At 44.8% G+C, this 15,959-nt stretch overlaps 1 protein-coding gene across 11 annotated transcripts in view; it reads left to right on the forward strand.

Annotated features, from left to right (window-relative positions):
- The window catches only part of ARHGAP1 (Rho GTPase activating protein 1), a 51,195-nt gene that overhangs the window by 16,664 nt on the left and 18,572 nt on the right, over positions 1 to 15,959 (forward strand). The gene's annotated exons all lie outside the window — the stretch shown is intronic.

The raw sequence follows: 15,959 nt of genomic DNA on the forward strand, positions 1-15,959 counted from the left end.
CTTTAACATACAGTGCTACCCCTCCTCCAAGGCGCCCCTCCCTGTCCTTTCTATAGAGTTTATACCCAGGGATAACAGCGTCCCACTGGTTCTCACTGTTCCACCATGTTTGTGTTATGCCCACTATGTCTATTTCTGCATTAGCAACCAAGCACTTCAGCTCACCCATCTTGGGTCCAGTCTATTATTCCTGCAGTGTATCTGATAATAGGTACAGCCCAGGTGTTTATGGCTTGTATGGTGTTCCCGCCATTGAGTTTGGACTTGAGGATTTTTCTAACTCTCCTGATGTATTCACTTCCCATTTTTCTTTTAACTTCAGTGTGTGCGATGTTATCAGCCTGGAGAATGCCCAAGTATTTGTAGTGTTTTTTCTCTTCCAGGTTCTTGATGTTGCTTCCATTGGGCAGTTCTATTCCTTCTGTTTTTGTTATTTTTCCTCTGTTCATTATTAATGCAGCACACTTGTCTAGTCCAAACTCCATTGCTATATCGCTACTGAATATACGGACAGTGTTTAGCAATGATTCGATTTCTGACTGGGACTTTCCATACAACTTCAGATCGTCCATGTACAGCGGATGGTTGATTTTACTTGATGTTTTAGATGTTTGGTATCCAAGGCCTGTTCTGTTTAGTATTAGTGAAAGTGGGTTCATGGCGATTACAAATAACAGAGGGGATAGTGAGTCCTCTTGGAAGATGCCTCTTCTAATGCTAACCTGTCCAAGTGTCTCGCCATTGATTGTTAACTGTGTACTCCACATGCTCATTGCTTTTTAAATAAATATCTGAATGTTTTTGCTGACACCAGTTGTTTCTAAACATTTTAGTATCCATGTGTGAGGCAATGAGTCGAAGGCCGTCTTGTAGTCAATCCATGCAACACTTAGATTTGTTTTTCTTCTCTTGCAGTTTTCTAAAATCATTTTGTCAATCAGCAGCTGATCTTTTGTGCCTCTGGTGTTCGGGCAATTTCCTTTCTGTTCAACTGGAAGTTGCTTATTAGTTAATAAGTGCTGCATTACTTCATCTGCTATTATTCCAATTAATAATTTGAATATGGTTGGCAGGCAGGTTATCGGTCTATAATTACTTGGAACTGCACCTTTTGCTGGGTCTTTCATGATGAGATGAGTTTTCCCAGTAGTTAGCCATTGTTAACTATCACCTCCTTGCAAAATGTGATTGAACTGTTTTGATAGTTGTTTATGAAGGCTTGTTAGGTGTTTAAGCCAAAAGCCATGCAGTTCATCATCGCCTGGTGCAGTCGAATTTTTAATTTTCTTTGCTCTTTCACTTATTAATTCTGGTGTTATTATTAGATCTTGCATTTGTTGGTTACATTTTTTGACCTCTTTCACCCAGCCTGCTTTATTATAATCTATTGGATTGTCCCATAGTTTCCCCCAGAATTGCACTATTTCTTCTTTATTTGGTGTTTCTATGTTTCTTTCAGTTTCTCCTTCTATGCTTTGGTAGAAACGTCTCTGATTCGACTGGAATTGGAGATTCTGCCTGTGTTGTGTAATTCTGGCTTCGTATCTGCTAATCTTCTTTGACACTGCTGTTATTTGCTGCTTTATTGTTTCCAGGACTTCTCTAATTTTCCTTGAATCTAGATGGTATTTTTGGATCAGATACTGTTTGGTGTTTTCATTCTTCAGCTTCTTGTCTTTCTATCTTTCAATTTACTAGCATCCGATCTAAGCCTGGCGATTTTATTTTCTAATCTAATCTTTCATTTAGGTGATGTACTACTTTCTTTTTTTACAGGTCCACTGATCTTATATCCGAGCTCTTGTGTTGTTATTGTTGCTGCACTGTACATTAGTTGGTTTGTTTCTTGCAAATTATTGGTGGTTATTTCTGCAAGTGCAGCATTGACATCTTTTAATGCCTGAGCAAGTTGTTTTTTGGCAACTGTTTTTAGAGCTGAAAGTCGAACCCTGGTGGTTGTTTGGTTCATGTGCTCAGTTATTTTTTGCTTTAGTTCTTGTTCCTTTTCTGTTAAATGGCATTCAAGTTTTTGAGGTGAAAGCAAAGGGGAGGTTGCCTTGATTTGATTTTGGAACAGATCAGCAACAGTGGCATCCTCTATTTCCAACACTTCCTCCACCTGCAACTTCTTCAGTTGGTGGTAATTCTTCTTCCATATCTTGAGCCTGTGTTGCTCTTTGCAGTTCTTCCAACTCAACTTCTGTGAATACTTTATTTCTTATTATGAATCTTCTCTGGTCTGCTAGCCTTTGTTCTGTTATTTCTGTATCTGGATGCTCCTCTTTCCAAATTTGTTACATTCTTTTAAAATAACCTCTTCTAGTTGGACTAGACTTGTAATAGCAGATCATTATTTCCTTGTTGGCATTTTTCATATATTGATGATGATGATTTACATTTTATATCCCGCTCTTTCTCCAAAGAGCCCAGAGCGGTGTACTACATACTTAGGTTTCTCTTCACAACAACCCTGTGAAGTAGGTTAGGCTGAGAGAGAAGTGACTGGCCCAGAGTCTCCCAGCTAGTCTCATGGCTGAATGGGGATTTGAACTCTGGTCTCCCAGGTCCTAGACCAGCATTCTAAACACTACACCACGCTGGCTCCATAAGTAGCCATTGATAGACCTCTCCTCCATGAAGTTAGCCAAACCCCTCTTTTAAAGCCATCCAGGTTGTTGGTTGTCACCACATCTTGTGGCGGAGAATTCCACAAGTTGATTATGCATTGTGTGAAAAATGCTTCCTCTTGTTGCCCCTAAATTTCTTGGCAATCAATTTCATGGGATGACCCCTGGTTCTAGTGTTATGCTAGAGGGAGAAAAATTTCTGTCAACTTTCTCAACGCCGTTCATGATTTTATAGACCTCTATCATGTCTCCCTGCAGTTGTCTTTTTTCTAAACTAAATAGCCCAAGGTGTTGTAGCCTTGCCTCATAAGAATGTGCTCTAGGCTCCTGATCGCCTTGGTTGCCCTCTTTTGCACCTTCTCCAGTTCTACAATGTCCTTCTTTTAGGTATGGTGACCAGAATTGTACTCGTACTCTGAGTGTGGCCACACCATAGTTTTGTATAAGGACATTATAATATTAGCAGTTTTATTTTCAATCCCCTTCCTAATGATCCCTAGCATGTAATTAGCCTTTTTCACAGCTGCCACACATTGAGTCAACACTTTCAACAAGCTATCCACCACCATCCCAAGATCTCTCTTCTGGTCAGTCACTGACAGCTCAGGTCTCATCAGCATATATGTGAAGTTGGGGTTCCCTCCCCCCCAATATGCATCACTTTGCACTTGCCAATGTTGAACCACATTTGCCATTTTGTCGCCCACTCCCCCAGTTTGGAGAGATCCCGTTGGAGCTTCTCACAATCTGTTTTGAATTTCACTAACCTCAGTAGTTTGTTGTCACCTGCAAATTTGGCCACCTCACTGCTTACCCCATCTTCTAGATCAGGGGTGGGGAACCTTGGCCCTCCAGCTGTTTTTGAACTACAACTCCCACCATTCCTAGCCACAATCATGTCTGGGGATGATGGGAGTTGTAATTCAACAACAGCTGGAGGGCCAAGGTTCCCCACCCCTGTTCTTGATCATTTATGAATAAATTAAAAAGCACCAATCCCAGTATAGATCCGTGGGGGACCCCACTTCTTACTTCCCTCCATTATGAAAACTTCCCATTTATACCTCCCCTCTGTTTCCTGTCCTTCAGCCAGTTACCAGTCTACACATATACTTGTCCCCTTATCCCATGACTGCTAAATTTTCTCAGTAGTCTTTGATGAGGAACTTTGTTGAAAGCCTTTTGGAAGTCCAGGTATACTATGTCAACCGAATCACATTTATGCACACACCTGTTGACACTCTCAAATAACTCCAAAAGGTTGGTGAGGCAAGTTTTACCTTTGTAGAAGCCATGCTGGTTCTCTCCCAGCAGGGCCTGTTCTTCTATGTGCTCTCCAATTATATCCTTGAGAATACTTTCCATTAGGCTTGAGTCCGAAACGTATCAGAAGCCGAGGCCATTTCGGCTTCTGGCTTTCGGCGGGGTGTGTGTGTGTGTGCGCGCGCGCGCCCTTTAAGTGTGGGGGAGGGTGCATTTACCCCTCCCACCGCTTTCCTTCCGCTGGCGTTCCATTTTTACCGAAACCCTTGGGGCAGCAGCGTACCTCCCTGATGTCCCTTTTCCCTTTTGTCGCCATAAGTCGCTGGAAGTACCGACTGTGCGTGCACCCATTGCATTTGTGCGCATGCACGGCAGACGGACAACTGCATGCGCAGCCGGAACTTATGGCTACAAAGGGGGGAAGGGATGGCAGGGAAGTATGCTGCCGCCCCATGGGTTTCGGTAAAAACGGAGTGCCGGCGGAGGGAAAGTAGCAGGAGGGGTAAATGCACCCTTCCCCGCCCTTAAGGAGCCGCCGCAACGTGGCTGAGCCATTTTGTGCTCAAGCCTACTTTCCATAAATGTGCCTGGAACAGACATTAACCTAACCAACCTTTAATTTCGCAGATTGCCCCGAGTTCCTTTTTGAAAATCAGTGTTATGTTTGCTACTTTCCAGTTCTCTGGTACTTAGCCTGATTGTAGGGATAAGTTATATATTTTTGCAAAGAGGTCGGCAATTTCTAATTTGAGTTCTTTAAGGATTCTTGGATGGATACTGTCTGGCCCTGGCAATTTGCTAGTTTTTAATTTTTCCAGACAGCTTAAACGTCTGTCATTGGGTTAGAACGAAATGATAGGGAGAGATAAGATGGGGAAGTGGAATCCAAGTTGATGTATTAGATAACCATGAGATGTAATGTGTTTCTTTTCTTTTTTCTTTTCTTTTGGTCGTCATTTATTGGCTGTTTAACATTTTTCTAAAATAACAACAAAAAAATTCTCTCTTGTCACTTCTATCTGACTCAGTTCTTTAGCTTCTTTCCCTGAGAAGCCCAGTTCAGGAACAGGTATTCGCTCAGTATCTTCTGCCATGAAGACAGATGCAAATAATTCATTTAGCTTCTCTGCAACCTCCTATCCTCAATAATCCCTTTCACTCTCTCATTGTCTAATGGTCAAATCACCTCCCTGGCAGCTTTCCTGCTTCTGATGTATTTGTTATTCCCCTTGATGCTTTTAGTTAAATGTTCCTCAAACTCTCTTTTCGCCTCCCTTATTGTCGCCTTGCATTTCCTTTGCCAGAGTTGGTGTTCCTTTCTCTTCTCTTCATTTGGGCAGACCTTCCAATTTCAGAAGGAAGTCTTCTTCACCTTTATAACTTCCTTGACTATCTGTTAGCCATGCTGCCTTCCTTCCGGTCTTGGTGGTACTTCTTCTCTTTTTTGGTATACATTCTAACTGGGCTTCTAGTATTGTTGTTTTGAATAAACTCTATGCGTTCTGGAGCAAAGTGACTCTCCTGATTTTCCCTTTCAGCTTTCTTCTCACCAAACTCCTCATTTTAGAGAAGTTTCCTCTTCTGAAATTCTGATTGCATGACAGCCACTGTTCCCTAAAGGGTCAATGACACTGACATCACGCACCAGGTCCTGGGTGCCACTCAGGATTAAGTCCAAGGTCGCCTTTTCTCTGCTTGGTTCCAAGACCAACTGTTCTAGGGCACAGTCATTCAGTGTATCTAGAAATTTGACCTCTTTGTCATTACCTGACTGTAAATTTACCCAGTCTGTGTGTGGGTAATTGAAGTCACCCATTATTACTTTGCTCCCTCTCCTTGACGCTTCTCTGATTTCCTTCTGCAACTCCCAGTCACTGTCAGGTTTTTGATCCGGAGGGCAATAGCACGTCCCCAGTAGCACTTTTACTTTCAGGCCTTGTATTGTCACCCACAGGGTTTCTGTGAAGGACTCTGGTCCTCCTAGGTTTTTTAGCTTGTTAGATTCTATCCCTTCTTTAACAGATAGTGCTACTTTACCTCCAAGGCACCCCCCCCTCCTTTCTATAGAGTATATATCCTGAGATAACAGTGTGTCACTGGTTCTCACAGCTCCACCATGTTTCTGTTATGCCCACTATATCTATTTCTGTGTTAGTAACCAAGGACTCCAGCTCACCCATCTTGGCTCGGAGGCTTCTGGCATTGGCATACAAGCACCTATACGCTGAATCTCTTACCTGGTATGTGCTATCTTCCTTTTGGCTCTTTGATCTCTTTGATCTCTTTGACCAGCTAGCACAGCCTTCTGTCTGCTCTTTATGTGGTTTTGCACTTTTACCTTTTATACCCTTCTACCTTAAGATATGGCATTTGCCGAACCGGATACTGCCCAGCTCCTCTTGGTTCCCCAGGTGTCAATTTAAAAGCTGCTCTGCGAGCTTTTAAACGTACCTTCCAGTAGCCTACATTTCTTACAATCACCTGAGGGCATAATATGCTTGCTTTGAAGAAGGACTAGTACAGCTTTAGTAGCTGAGTTTCCTGTAATATGGACTTACAGATCTCTTTGGCACGTTCTCTTCCTTGCAGGTTGCCTGGACACATGTTTTGCAATTGATAATGAGCTGTGTGTATTTAGTCATTCAGTCAATTGCTTGTAAAACTATATCAGGATTAAACTCCTAGCCCAGATTGGTCACAGGGTTGTGATCCCAAGGCTGTAGTAGAATAATGTATAATTTCAGAAGAGTCTGGACCGGAGCACTTTGGCCCTAGTGATAACAATGGCAGGCAAGGCTGTGTTAGGACCGGATTGCACTTGGTAGAGTGCATATTTCAGTTTGGAGTTGCTTTCAGGCAGGATTTTTCCCACTCTTGAAGTTTAAAGCGAAGCTTCTTTACTTTCACCGAGTAACTTTCTGATGTGTTAATTTTTGTTTAGTATAGTCGCAACTCAGCACAATTCATCTTTGGATTGTTTCCTGATACAATATACTTGTAAGAACGACTGTGTAAAATGGCTGCTGAGAAACTGATTAACTAGATCCATCAATGGCCACCATGAATTTCAAGGCTGATTGTGTTTCTACTGTCTCCAGAGTGCAGGCTGGGCCACGACTGCAGAATGGTTGTTTACTGAGGAAACAGAAGGTTCTTTTTCCTCTTCTAGCAGTTTGTGCGGATACCTTGTTGCCCCAGGGGATGTTACATGAGGCACACCAGCAACCTACATTGTTGGAGGAGATATGGTACTCTCTGATACCAGACCGTGTTGTAACTTTGGGTTCAGAAAAGATAGAAATGCCATATCGTTCTTGTCCTGTGTTATGATCCAGAATGCATGTTGAAACTGGATTCAGCCTTGGGGGTCACTTTTACACCTCTGGCTTTAGGCCAGGCCTGCTCAGCTTTGGCCACCCAGCTGTTTTTGGGCTACAAGTCTCAAAATCCCCTGCCACAGTGGCCAATAGCCAGGGATTATGGGAGTTGTTGGCCAACATCTGCAGGAGGGCCAAAGAAGAGCAGGCCTGCTTTAGGCCCTTACTATTCCTTGACCATTGCGGGGCAGCTTGAAGTTCTTAAAAGCTGCTAAAACATCCTGTGCTGATTAGATCTGTTTCTGGATTCCTCTCAAATTGATGGGTGATGGATCCTGTTTTGGTCCTTTTTAAAACAGCTAAACTTTGTGCTCAGAAAGATTAGTCACCCTCTCCAAGGTTTGCTATCACTTGTTTTGAAGCAGCTGCTGCAGTTTGCATATGATGAAGACTACTAGGCCCATATTTTAAAGCCTTTGTTAGAACCACATTTTTGGTAATGGTTTATGCCTCCAAAGCTCTCTTAAGGTTATCTCCAGTAACTAACCAATAGCAGTCTCCAGCATTAAAAGTAAACTGCAGTGTAGTATATGGCTTCTAGGAGGAGGTAATCAATAACAATGGGTAATCATCCTCTACTTACTACTGGTAGATAGGCAAGATTCAGGTAGAAGGATCAGGTATTGGGAAGTCTGGCCTCCCTCCCAGCAGGGTTTGGGAGCAGGATCTCAAGTTCCTTTCCTGGCTTGTTCCTGACTAGATGCATGTGCTAGAGCTCCTGCTCCCATTCCATCCAGCCATTTCCCCTCTCCTCTGCATTTCCGTGGTGTGGTGAGCTTAATTTTTTTTGTTTCTCCTCCTGCTTTCTTGCAAAAGAAATAACCACCACCAAAACAAAAAACCCACAACACGCTTTTAAATTTCTGAACTGCCTGTAATTTCCACCTTCCCCTTCTCCCTCTGCCTTATGGAACCTTCCCAGACAGAGGATATTTTGGCTGGTTACCTCTCTGAGGAACCTGCCTCTGAGAAGAGAGGCTGGGCCCTTGCTAGGCCAGGGCCTCCAAGAAGTGCCACTGTCGTTCGGCTTCTCATCAGCACCAGCAGCCAGAGTGCAAGACCATAAGGGTGGCAGCGCCATTTTGAGATGCGAACGGGTGGAAAGGGTAAGCCAACAGCAAAGGCCAGACCTAAGCAAACGGGCACTAAGCCAAGGGAGTGCCTCCTAATACAGGCAGAGCTGGTCTTGTGGTAGCAAGCAGGACTTGTCCCCTTTGCTAAGCAGGGTCTGCCTTGGTTGCATATGAATGGAAGACTAGAAGTGTGAACACTGCAAGATATTCCCCATGGGATGGAGCCATTCTGGGAAGAGCACCTGTATGCTTGCATGCAGAAGGTTCCAATTTTCCTCCCTGGGATCTCCAAGATAAGACTGAGAGAGATTCCTGCCTGCAGCCTTGGAGAAGCCACTGCCAGTCTGTAGACAGACTGAGATAGATGGAGCAATGGTCTGACTCAGTATGTGGCAGCTTCCTATGTTCCTAAAATGGCGGGGAGATGGACTCAGAGCAACCTGCCCCTTCACTGCTGCTCTAGCCTTATGCCCCAAGTGAACAGGTGGCTGCTTTTTCAGTGCCCCGCACCAGGCCCAACACAGATTCCACTGCCAGGCCTTCTGCCCGCCACTGGCGGTTCTGCTGTCAATTGTGCTAGCTCCACGTGGCCCTGTGAAGCTGCTCAGCCTCTCGCCCAGCCACCAGTCATGCTGCCACTGGAGAGCATCAGCAAGGCTTCACGTAGCTCTGACGAAGGCTTCAGGCCTCTCGCATAGACACAAGTCAAGCTGCCTCCATGTGGCTTTGCACAGGTGCTCCAGGATCCTATGCAGCACCCAGCTGCATCACTTTTGGGTCTTGCAGTGGCCTTGGCGTGGTGTGATCCTGCAGCTGTGCCCCACAGCCCCGCATGAGGAGATGAATCCCAGCCTCCGTAATCATGTGTATCCAGAGGATATCCCAGAGGCGTAACTAGGGGAAACAGTGCCCGGGGCAAGCACTGAAATTGCGCCCCCCGCCATGCCCCCCCGGGGCCCCCCCAACATACATCTGACTGACACACATGTTTCAGAAAACTTTTATTTTAAAAATTTAAAAAATTACAAAAATTACAAAAAATTTCAAAATGCACTACATACTTAGGTTTTTCCTCACAACAACCCTGTGAAGTTGGCTTGTATCTCAAACATCAGAATTATGATGCAATGATGATACATACTACATTATACTTAGGTTTTTCCTCACAACAACCCTGTGAAGTTGGCTTGTATCTCAAACATCAGAATTATGATGCAGTGATGATTATTATGATTATGATGCCCCTCCCTTACGGCGCCCAGTGCTGGATGAGCAATGCCAATGGGGGGGCGCGCGCCGGGACCAGGGGAGGGGGACTGCTCTGCAATAAATAAATAAATAAATAAATAAATAAATTTTTTTTGAAATTTTTTTTCAGCAAATCGGCGGGGGCACTTTTTGGCGCCCCCTGCCAAGTGGTGCCCGGGGCACGTGCCCCCCTGCCCCCCCTATAGTTACGCCTATGGGATATCCTAACCCACTCCCCCTTATGCCCTGGGCAGTGAAGGATGGGTGGCAGACACTCCACTTACTCTGTCTTTGCAGTTTCTTCAGCAAACCCCACATATCTCAGACTCAGTTCATGCCATCCAAGTAACCTTTGTTCCCTTTCTGACAGGAGGGACAGGATCCATCTACTACATGTTGCTCTCCCAGGTCCTAGGTTCCATGTTTGCCTATATTGGATGCACACTTTGGTCCTACTGGCATACCACTCCAGTGGCTGCTACTTCCCTTCTGGGCATAGATCATGGCATGCTCCCATGTGTCAGTCTCCCTACCCACTCATCTCTGCCAGCCTCTATGATGGTAGATCTTTCCAGAACTCCCCAGAGGTCTCCCTCTCAAGGAGCCTTCCTGAGTTCTGATAACCTCTGATGCCAGCCCACTAGGCTGGGTAGCCCATCAAGTTGCCCAGGGAAGGTGGGACCAATTGCAACACAACCACAGCATCAATTGGCTGGAGCTGCATGTGCCCAGGCTGGCCCTAATCAAATTCCTACACCTAGTACACCACCACTACATTCTCATTTAAACAGACAAGATAGATAGTTGAGGGAAGAGCCCAACCTTCTCCTTCTCTGCCGCTGGGCAGAGGCACATCTAGCCTCCATCAGGGCACAGCACCTAAGTGGCACAGTGTCCCAAGTGGACTTGCTCAGGCAACAAACCTTAGAACTGTCAGAGTAGAGCCTCCATGTGGAGATGTTCTGCCTCATCACCAGGCACTTCAGGAGCCTGTGGTGGACCTCCTTGCTTTGCCAGCCAACCACAGCCCCCCCGCCGCCCCGATTCTTCCTACATCCCTCATCACAAAGGCACTAGCAAAGTTGCAGATTGAAAACACAGGACTAATATTTATCGCTCATCACTGGCCCAGGTGCCTGTCGTTTTCCGATCTGCTGTCTCTGCCGACCACTCCCCTCTGCCACATCTCTCTCCATCCAAACTTTGTATTTCAGGGGCCACTTCTGCACCCAGACCAGCTTCAACTCCATGCCTGGAGCTTCAACTCCATCCTAGAGACAGAGGGCTACTCCAGAGCCATTCAGAACACTATTTTAGCATCATGCTGGCCTACTGCCAATCATATCTATCAGAATACCTGGACTATCTTCCTACAGTGGACGAGGAGGGGACTAGTAGAGCCACCTTTGGTCACTGTTTCCGAGGTTCTAGCTTTTTTATAGGGCAGCCTCGACCAGGGTCTTTGTCTCAGTACCTTAAAGTGCAGGTTCCAGCCTTTCCTTGGTTCTCATGCTCAGACTTTAGGCTCCTCCTCTCTGCTACCATCACCTCCCCTGCAGCCGGAGAGAAAAGGAGAACCTATTCTCTTTCCCAAAACTGAAAGCAACCTTATTGGATAGGGACACTGAAGAGGCCGCCCACCGACAACTCTGTGGGGGCGCAGTGCCCGGCCACATGTCTCAGTGCCACTGGATTTCTGAGCGGGTGCACAGCTGTGATGAAAAGTGGCGTGACTGAGCTGAACAGTGGCAGGGCTGGCCCAGCCTTATGTGAGCTCTCCAGACCAAGAGCGGCTTCCCTGCTGGGCTGTGGAGGCATCGTTGTGAGAGGCGCGCCCACATGGGGTTGTGGAGGCACTGCTATGAAAGACATACCCATGTGCAGCTGAGCCAGTGGATCTCCAGTGAACAAGCCTGGATACTAAGACTGCCCCGAAGGGGACTGGGAGAGAGTTGTCCCGCCCTACTGCCAAGAGAAGCGGCTGCCATCTGGTCCTCTGAGGACAAGCTCGCAAGTGGTTCATCGCCACTAATTGTCTGGAAATAGAGGCATTCACTCTGGCGAGTAGCCATAGACTGCCTCCTAGCCTTAGCTTTCGGTTTCATTTTAGATTTCTCCTGCCTCAAAATGGTGGTGACTGCCTTGGTATTTTCATAGCCAGAATAGCTGATGCAAGGAGGAATGAAGACAATGCTTCCTGGCCCTAGGCTTGCTGCGGGGCTGAATGCTCTGGCTTCCCAGGGAGAGAGACTGTCTGATCCCCATTAACTGAAGCAGGCTCCTCAGAGGGAGGGCCTGCCAGGATATCCCCTGCTTGAGTGGGTTCCATGGGGAGCAGGGGATAGGGTAATACAGATAAACAAAAACAGAGAAAGAGGATCAAGGAGGGTAAATAAAAAAATTTTAAAAGGAGGAATACAAGGAAGAGGAAAAAAGGATAGGTCTTACCAAAGGTTGGGAGCCAGAAGACAAAGAGAAAATGGAGGCCGCAGGCTTGGGAGTAGGAACTCCCTCTTGGCACATCTGACCTGGAGCAAGTCAGGAAAAGAACTGGGGGAGACTAACTCCCATTGCCTGCTTACCCACTCTCCCACATTTTACTGTTTTGGCATGTCCCATTGTTACTCATGACCTCCTACACTGTGTGAGAAAGAAATGTTGGACTTACTGTGAATGGTTCTTCCAACAAAGTATGGTGGTCATCTGGCCCACCTGTGGATCAAGTAACAAGTTCACCAGTGGGTCAGGTTTCTTTATATCTGCCTCCTTTTGTACCTCTCTATGTATACTCTGCTCTACTCTGGAGCTGCGACAGTTCTGGAACTGGGAACCTGCTCCTAATGCCTGCTGGGAGGGAGGCTGGACTTCCTGTTACCCAATCCTTCTACCTGAATCTAACCCAGGCCTGTTCAACTTATCACCCCCACCTGTTTTGGACTACAACTCCCATAATTCCCAGCTGCAGTGGCCAATAGCCAGGGACTATGGGAGTTGTAGGCCAACATCTGTAGGAGGGCAGAAGTTGAGCAGCCCTGATCTAACTAGGGATGTGCACAGAACCAGTTCAAACAACTGGCGGTTCCACTGGTTCGAAGGTGGGAGATTGCAGCAGGGGGCGGCAGCGTACCTCCCTGTTGCTCCATTGCCTCCTTGGTCCTGACGTCACTGGAAGCACCCTCCCCCGCCCTTAATGTCAACCCCCCTGCCTTCGAATTTCACCTGCCCAGTTCTGTGCACAGCCCTAGATCTAACCTGTCTACTAGGAGCAAGTAGAGGATGATAACCCATTTTTACTGATGACCGTGTAGAAAGAACCATTGCAAACCATTGCAACACTGTGTAGAAAGACCCGTTCACGGTAAGTCCAATGTTTCTTTCTAATAGTAGGCAGAGATTGAAAAGGTTGTAGTAAATGGTTAACAGCCTTAAAGGGGTAAAGTGTAAACAGAGAATACAAGGAACATAGCTGATTTTCAGTTCAAAGTGCCTTGCTGCCAGCTGTGAGATGATGCATTTCCTGCTTGTGACTCTGCCAGATGCATTTTTTCATTCTTCCGATAGCCATAAGGACAAGGTAGCTTTTATTATGGTGCTCTTATCATTCTGATAGATCTGCTGCCACAAGATAGGCTTCAGCTTCTTCTCAGTTGCTTGAGGTTTTCTGCCAGCAACATCTTCTGAAAAATATGGGGAAATACCTAGCAGGTTTGTGGTATGGTCATATATGGCCTTTTACCAGGTTATTACCTCCCCAGTACATTTTACTTGGAAACTCGGTGCATCAGTGAAGGGGCTGATTTTGTGGGCTGGTCTTTACCATCAGCCATCTTTTGAGTCCATCTGCAGCTCCTTCTGTCCCCTGCCTCAAAAGGAAAGGACCTAGAATCTAAACTACGTCATCAACTGCCAGGGACCAAAAGGCTCTGCCATACAATACCCCTCATGTCTCTCTCTTATAATCGTATCACATGCACTGCATTATACCAGTGGCTTTTGAATCCCCTTTGACAGCTGTAAGAGTTGCTTTGTATAGTGTCTGTGCAATTCTGTTGTGATAGCTGATTTGAAAGCTGAAAAATAGAGAGGACTTACCATTGAGAATTACATTATGTGAAGTTGCATACACACAAAAGGGTAAAAATAAGAGTAGAACAATTTAAATTAAGGAAATTTAATTAAGGAAATGAAAAGTTGAGTAACTCCCATTTTCTGTGTTCACCATGTTAGCTTTCCTATCTTCTGTAGCTCACCATTGTGAGCTTAGCAATATAAAGATGTTTCCAGTCCCAGCATACATATGTTACTAGGGTGCAGTGTTCCCTCTAACAGGAATTTTCAGATGTTGTTGACTACAACTCCCACAATTCCCAAGCAAAAGCCATTGCAGCTGTGGATTCTGGGAGTTGTAGTCAACAGCATCTGGGAATCACTGTTAGAGGGAACACTGCTAAGGTATCACATTTAAGGTTTCCAAATACTAAACACGATTATGTTTGAACAGCATGGTTTTTTTGTTTCAAACATTTCCCCAGAAAGTATTCTTTGCATAATTCAATTAAGTATACAGTGTCTACCTCTTACCTTATTTTTACATTTTCATGTTCCAAGTGATTATATTGTAAATTTTGTAGAAGTCCTGTGTCCTACTGCCTTTTATCACAGAGCAGAGTTAAGGCTTTCAAGCAATTTTGCATTTCCTTATGTTTTAGCGTTTAAGTGTGGAGTTGTATCATAAAGTTAGGACAACAACGTGAGCTTCTTGCTATGAATTTATCTGTAATTTTGAAGTGTCAGATATGAATCTCATGGAAGCACATTGCAGTCGGCTATTTCCGGTTTATGTGTGGTGAATGAGCCACACTGGAATATTCTGTGCATTAAGTCACTTTCCATTCACTCAGAAGGTTTTTATGATTTCTCTTCTTGCTTTCTCCTTCAGTTGCTCACCAGGAAATTCATTAATACTTTTGTAGGATGCAAAGATATGTCCATATGTTACCATATTCAGTTCACAGAGTTTCTAGCCCTAAGGGTTCAGACAGATCTAAAAAGAAAATATAGCATTCTTAGAAATCAGTAACTGTATGACTTCCTGACTAAATTTACTAGAGAAAGTTCTGTTCAAATGTAGTAGTCTCTTTTTAGAGTAATTCCTGAGTAGCACTAATTTAGTCAAGATGTCAGCCAGTGTGGATGTTCTTGAATTGCCTACCTGTTTCAGTGGCTGTTGGATTATTGCGATACTGCAGTCTGTTGACAGATCTAGGAAAAAGCAAACTAGTCATCCTCTTAGCCGACTCTTCTGTATTTTTGAAACTCCCCATATAAAACAGGAAAACTGCTACTGAGCAGAGAGCGTAAACTTTCTTCACATTATGTGACAGTGTGAGGTATTGGGGCCATCTTTTGGTTATGGCAGTTCTTTCTCTTCAGTGTGGAATGTTTGTTTTCTTGTGGTTGATATAGGAACCTCTCTTCCTGTTTCCACTTGAATTCTCTGCTCTGTTTTCTAGCTTTCGGGGATATTGACCCAGTACACGGGCATAGCAAGCTTGGGATGGGCCCTTGGAAGATGGGATGGGCCCCTGCCTTCCCTGCCCTTGCCTTTGGAGAGATAGGAGGGGGAAAGAGCGAAGAGCAAGTTGCCACTCAGCTGGTGGGCCCCCCCTTGTTCAATTATATTTGAAATTTGTCCCCCATTCAATTATAGTTACGCCCCGACCCAGTAATAGGTCATTACTGTTCCCAAATGATTAGTTTTTGGATTTAGCCAAAGAGTGAGACATTCTTGGTCACGAAACTTTGGGATATGTCTTTGCATGTGGGAAAAGGAACTGAGTTTGATGCTTAAAAAACCCTGTGATCGACTACTCCGCTTTGAAATGTGTGAGAGAAGAGTGGAAATATTCAGTTCTCTGAATTGTAGGCTCTAACTTTACATATTGGGAGCATTGGGCAGCTCATATTGGGAGCATTATATTGGGGTGGTATATGAATTGAATGAATAAATAAAATAAAATATTAAGGATCATGAAATGGATATGGGGACATAAGAATCTAAACTTTTCTTTTCATCTTTTACTTTGTAAATGACTCACTGCAAAACAGTTTGACCTTGCAATGTTAGCAAGATCAAGATCTGGTAGTTTGCTCTTTTTTTTTAGGCTTCTGATAGTCTGAAAAGGTTATGCCTTACTGTCATGCAAGAGGATGCTGTTTCTCTCTTGTATGAGAGAAGTGTCATACAATAAAGATGTGGCAGCTTATGCAGTCTGTTGTGCAGTCTGGAAAAGGGCACACATTCTTAACATTACTAGATTTCTCCTAGTAACAGCTGGCTAATAATTGCTTTTTCAGACTACAGCTATAGG

The sequence above is a fragment of the Hemicordylus capensis genome, chromosome 1, assembly GCF_027244095.1.
Source record: "Hemicordylus capensis ecotype Gifberg chromosome 1, rHemCap1.1.pri, whole genome shotgun sequence".
In the NCBI taxonomy this organism is placed as follows: Eukaryota; Metazoa; Chordata; class Lepidosauria; order Squamata; family Cordylidae; genus Hemicordylus; species Hemicordylus capensis.